The sequence below is a fragment of the Jatropha curcas genome, unplaced genomic scaffold (assembly GCF_041381405.1).
Source record: "Jatropha curcas cultivar XTBG-Jc1 unplaced genomic scaffold, XTBG_Jcur_1.0 HiC_scaffold_1083_pilon, whole genome shotgun sequence".
Classification (NCBI taxonomy): domain Eukaryota; kingdom Viridiplantae; phylum Streptophyta; class Magnoliopsida; order Malpighiales; family Euphorbiaceae; genus Jatropha; species Jatropha curcas.
In genome coordinates, this window is record NW_028322596.1 from 11,499 (window position 1) to 17,895 (window position 6,397).

The 6,397-nt window shown below is 36.7% G+C and overlaps 1 pseudogene; it reads right to left on the reverse strand.

Moving 5' to 3' along the window:
• Positions 1-688: 688 nt before the first annotated feature.
• LOC149491621 (short chain aldehyde dehydrogenase 1 pseudogene) lies at positions 689-1,105 on the reverse strand (annotated as a pseudogene).
• Between the last annotated feature and the right edge of the window lie 5,292 nt (positions 1,106-6,397).

The following is a 6,397-nucleotide window of genomic DNA, read 5'->3' on the forward strand; positions in this document are numbered from 1 at the left end:
TTAATTTTTTCTTAAGTTTCTCCACTATCATTTACTTCAATTTAGATTTTGTAAATTAGTGAACTAACCTTTTTATATTTGGTTTAACAAACAAATAACGTTTGGTTACGTGTCTTTGTTAAACATAGATATTGCGTACAGAAAATTAATCGATTAAATATTTTAAAATTAAATTAAGTAATTAATTTTACTTAGTAGTTTATCAAGTTCAAGTTTCAATCGATCTTAGTTAATTAACTAGGTTTGTGATCAATTTAATTAAATTAATTTGATCTTAATAATTAGAAATTTTACATTGACTAGGACTATGAATTTGTATTTTTGAATCAAGTAATCAATTAACTTAAAAAGCAAAGGAAAATTTAAAATGTAAATCAGACGTGATTTGATTAGTTTTTACCTTTCTCTTAGAAGATGTAAGAAGTGAGAGGTATCGAATTCGAGCCCTTTTCAACGTAAATGTTATCATTAATTTTGTGAATGTAATTCAAATGAAGGGCTATCATCGGAAATATATTAGTAACCACTACATACTATCTTGATACTGCATAGAAATGAAGAAAATTTCAATGGGTGAGAATAATGCTTCCTTTTATTGATAATAATATTGAGAAAATAGTACATATATAGAGCAAGAACTATAAAAATTTATTGATAACCAGTGCATAATACCTTGAGCAATTATTTCTCCATCTTAAGAAAACAAGCTTTGCATTGCTATTGCAAGTGAAGGATTAGTAAGACTAAAACCTCCATCAACCACTAAGTTAATTCCACTAACATACTTGGATTCATCACTTGCAAGAAACAAAGCTGCATTAGCAATATCTTCGGTTTCCAATACCACTCCTTTCAGTGTAGCTATTGATGAAATCACTTCCTCAGCTTCTTTCTTCTCCATCATTCCGAAAGCATTTCTTAGCATAGGAGTAGCAGCAGCAAATGGTGAAATACTATTAACTCGAATCCCATATTGCCCTAATTCTACACATAAGTTCTTTGCAAGCCCTACCACTGCATGTTTTGATGCTGCGTATGCATGTGGAGAATCTAAACAACAAACAGAAACTAAACTTGCAGTAAATAATATGCAACCTTTCTTGTTTGGGATCATAATTCTGGCTGCATGTTTGGTGCCCAAGAAAGCACCAAACACATTTACATCAATCACTTTCTTGAAATCTTGATTTTCAGTGGGTAAATTCTTGTGTTGCTGAAATCTGGATTACCTAAAATTCCAGCATTGTTGAACATTATATCAAGCTTTCCATACCTGGAGACGGCCAAATCCACAGCATTTTTACATCAGAGTCGCTACTTACATTGCAGTGGACATAAGAAATGGTTTCTGGAGAGCTGAATTCCTGGCAGAGTGACTGCCCAAGATCATCTTGTATATCTGCGATCAGCACTTTAGCTCCATGTTTCACAAATAGCCTGGCCGTACACTCCCCTATACCACTAGCTCCACCAGTTATCAACACAACCTTCCCTTCAAGCCTACAAATTTTGAAAAATTATAACGCACGAACACTTCAATTTTAAGTTTATATTTATATTTATTTCTTTTCAACATATAAACGAGTTTTTTTATATTTGTTAAAATGTTTAAAAACAATCGCATCAATCTGTATCTAACTCTGTCTATGCCTCTTAGTGCACGTTGGGTAGACAAATTTTACCATTTTAAGAACAAAATAACAACAAATAAAATAAAAGGTTTATGGGAGCTTGAAAACCTGTTAGTGATTTACCTTTTAGTGATTAATGTTACTGAAAGATCGGAACTCATACTTTCCCAGAACTTTGAGAAATAAATAACCTGTAACAATGAAATATATGCAACTAATTGTGAGTAATTGCACCTTTATAGACAGAATAATTAGCTTGGAAACGATGGTAGATAAAATATTTGATTAATTTGAACACGTAACCCCATTACAAATTGAGTTTGAAAAAAAAATGTATAAGTGTGCATAGACAGTATTAGATCTACTATACATAATTAGATTTGGTAGATAAATGTTCTAATATAACTGATAAATTTTTTTTAAAAAAAAAAAGAATATTATAACTGATATATAATATTCATTTTTTTTTATTCAAATTAGGTCAGCATGCCCCTCTGAATTAGTGGTGATAATTTTCTTTTAAGTGACTTGAAATGGTATAAAATCTTTTTAAATCTAAAGAAACCTAAAATGGCTTGCAAAATTGAGGGTTATGTTAAAAGTTAACCCGCTAATGTCGTGTTTCGCAATAACTTTTGAGCTGGTTTGATTAAGTCAAAACTCTATCTCTATTAATTTTACTTTTTATGAAATATTAAATACTTTAAAGTTTAGCGTTTCACAGTGATTAATTAAATTTTTTTTAACAATTATATACGTTGCTTTTTTTCCAAATTTAGCTAATTAAACAATTAATATTTTTTATTATTTTGTTAAACAACTATTTTACCAAACACTTTTTAATTTAAACCGCTGTATAAATATCTACAGCTAAAAGCTAATAGAATACTTTTGCAATAACTTTTTAAGGTAACACTACAAAAAAAACGCCATTTTGCGACCGACAATCGGTCGCAAAATGGCAATATCGGTCGCTAATTTCATGTAGCGACCGATTTGCGACCGACAATTGTCGGTCGCAAAATACTGGTCGCAAATAATTTTGCGACCGATGAGCAATCGGTCGCAAATTAGACCGATAAATCGGTCGCAAAATTGAATAATCGGTCGCAATTTTTGGTCGTGGTTTAATTGGAAATTCAGTCGCAAATTTGGTCGCAGAATATCGGTCGCAATTTTTTAAATCGGTCGCAAATAATAAATTCATAATTTTTTTTTGGTATCAAATCGGTCGCAAATCGGTCGCAAAAATGAAAAAAAAATAAAAAAATTAAATATTATTTTGAAACCAAAATTTTCTGCACCTGTGAAAGTTGACATAAATGCATATATATCACACACGCAATTCAAGAACAGTATAAAAATGTAATTTTATTGTTCTGAACAAATTAAAATATGAAAATACAAATGAAAAAAAAAAGTCCAAAATCAAATCTATATATGCTGCTGCTCATCTGCAGGATCCGATGTCGGATCTCCCGATGTCGGATCGCCGGGAGGAGTACCTGCTGGATGTGATGTAGCGCCAGGAGGGGTGACCAAGGTATCGTCTGCAGCATCGGGATCAGGAGCCGATAGTGGCTGCTGCTGAGACGTCGAAACATGTCGGTCTGTAGCAGGCGCAGGATCAGAGGGAAAGTACCAGCACGGTGCTCACCGGACAGCCGCATCACATGCGCTCTAAGCTCTGCAATCTGTCTCTGCTGATCAGCAAGCTGAGCCCGTATATCATCATCACAGTGCGAGTCATGTGCTCCGGCTGTCGTGCTGCGCTGGCTGTAGAAGCGTGAGCTGCTGAGCCAGTGTAAAACTGTGATGCCTGAGACCCGATGCCGTATACCTTCCTCTTCTTCTCGCCCCCTACAGCCTCGAGATAAAGCGCTACCTCGTCAATTCTTGACTCAGCTTCGGATTCATCGGTCTGAGAAGTAACAATACGCTCCCGAGCTGTAGTATAGTTCTCCTGAAAACAAAAAATTAATTAATCAATGCAATTGCAAGCTTTATTATATTCAACTTTGTACATCTTCGCAATGATTAGAGGGTAAATGTAAATATTATTCATTGTTACTTACATTGACGCTCAGCGCACGTCTGTCGACAAAGGTATTACGATCGTGGTCCTTCGTGTGAGTGTATGTAAACACCTCCATCGGTGTGGGCTCACGACCTAATTCTTTAGCCTGTAATGAATTTTTATGCATGATATATTAATATATAGTGTCCTTTCATTAAACATCAGTTTCTTGTAAAGGGACTAGTTCACTTACTAATAATCGAGCTGTCTCTATAGCAGATATAGATCCGCCTGTGTGTCGCGAAGGTCCTGCTCCATCACCGCCAGTCTCACTGCGCCTGTTTTGTGCAAATATCTCCCGCTTTCTCTTGAATGCAGGATCCTCCCAAGCCTTTTGCCAGCTCTCCCATATCTCCTGAGACACGCACTGCTGCTTCTTACCGCTTTTTCTCATCCTATAGGTGAAGTCAGCGTATCGATCGGCGCATATCTTCTCCCAAGGCTACTTTCAGCATAGCCGTAATGGCCTCGTCCCATATGAAATGTTTCTGCAAAAAAATGAAATATAGCGTTTAAACACTAAGGATTATCTTGAATTGTAAACATTGAATGATGATATAACTTAAACCAAAGAGTACCTGGAACTCCTCCCAATAAAAGTCTCTCGCCTCTTGTGGTACGGCATCCCATGTGTATCCTTCTTTATGCAGCTGTAGCTTGATTATCTTCAAAATTTGCCTCGCTGCTCGAGAAGATGGATATATGCTGAAAAAAAAAGAAGTGAAATATAATTACACGAAAGCATCACAGTTATGAATAAGTACAAAATATAATTACAAAATATGCCTGCAGAAAATTTGAATAAGTACTTACTGTCCCGCTACCAAACTGAGGGTGATACGTGGATCTGATGAAGCTGCAAAAGAAATGACAAATGTTATAAATTTTTAGATAATTAATATATAATTAAAATGACAGTTATGACATTTATGATTACCTTGCACAGTAGGTGACTGTGCAGCTGGTGGAGTCTGTACTGGTCCAGAAGAGGAAGGAGCAGAAGAGGAAGGAGCAGAAGGGAAGGAGCAAAGGCTGTGATGGCGGCAGTACTGGACGCTGAGCAGAGGATGAAGCCCCAGACGTACCTGAAGAAGGATGTGATGGCGGCAGTACTGGTCGCTGAGCAGATGACGAAGCCCCAGACGTACCTGACGAAGGACGAGGGATCGACCCTCCTCGTCCACGGGCACTGCGTCCAGGGCCATGACCTCCACGCGAACCACTGCCGGACGCGTCAGAATCAAACGGTCTGCCTCTAGCCATCTGTACTGCAGATATCAGAACCTAGATAAAATGAATTTATACAATTATATGAATTGTAGAACATGTGGTAAATATGAGTAAAGAAAGAATACCATTGAAATTCTTCATTAATAATATTAATTACATATACATTTATCAATTTGTAACAGTAAAATTGCTCTAAGTTTTAAGTGTCTTGAATATCATCTGCTTCCTCCTCCTCTTCATCAGCTTCCTCTTCTTCATATTCGTCTTCTGAGGACCCATGATGATTTGATCTTCTTCCTCTTCATCATCTGATGGTCCTATTTCAACATAAGATCGGCTTTCATCATCCAATCTATCTGTTAAATCTTCAACAACTTGCATCGGTTGCGTTTCAACCCTAACTTCTTGAAATGCCTCCGATACTGCGAGTGAAGAAGATTGTTTCGTTTCAAGTGCATGAACAACTGATCTAGCCTTGATTTTACACACTGCCATCCAATCGCATCTATCTCGTTTAAACGATGGATATGGGACATAGTACACCTGTGCAGCTTGCATTGCCAAAACAAAAGGTTCATACTTTGTATATCTTCTTCTTTGATTAATATCAACCAGATTATACTTAGGATGAACCTTCGTGCCAATGTTTGGCGTAGGATCAAACCATTCACATTTGAATAAGATTGTGCACTTCATTGGTAGGCCTGGATATTCTAACTCCAAAACCTCAACCAATTTCCCATAAAAATCGTTTGACACGTCACTGTAGTTTGATCCCTTTATGCACACACCCGCTGTTCATTGTCTTTCTGCTTCTCCCATAACTTGCATTCTCTGAATTCCGAGTCAACACCCCAGAATATCATACAATTATTACGACAACAATCAATCTTTTCTACCGGTAGTCCCAACCCCCGAACTAATTTTTTTGTCCGATAAAAATTATCAACCATTGAATGGCCTTCAGGCAACATTTCTTTTGCTAACTGCACAAAATCATCGTAACACCTTTCTGAAAAATGGTACTCCGCTTTCATGTGTAGTAATCGTGCAACAACACAGAACTGAATGATTCTTGCATCCAGGCCACAGTTCACTGTTAGCTGCACTTAGCATGTCAAACAATTGTTGTGCTGCTACGTTTGGCGATTCCTCCATATTATCCCATTCACATTGTACTCTACTCGCATCGATTATCATCATTGCATTGATTACCATACAGAAATTGATAAGGCTGAACTTCTAAACTTACCGGAATGGAGTGGCTTGATCCACTGGCAACTCGAGCTTCACCATGATGTATCCATTCGTAATAATTTTCCACGAACCCATGTTTGCACAAATGAAGTTTCACTGTATCGATGTCTAAGAAGGCTCGATTTCGACACTTCTTGTGATTACATGGACACCTCAACTTATTACCATCCATAAAACTGGGATTACCAACTGCAAACTGTAT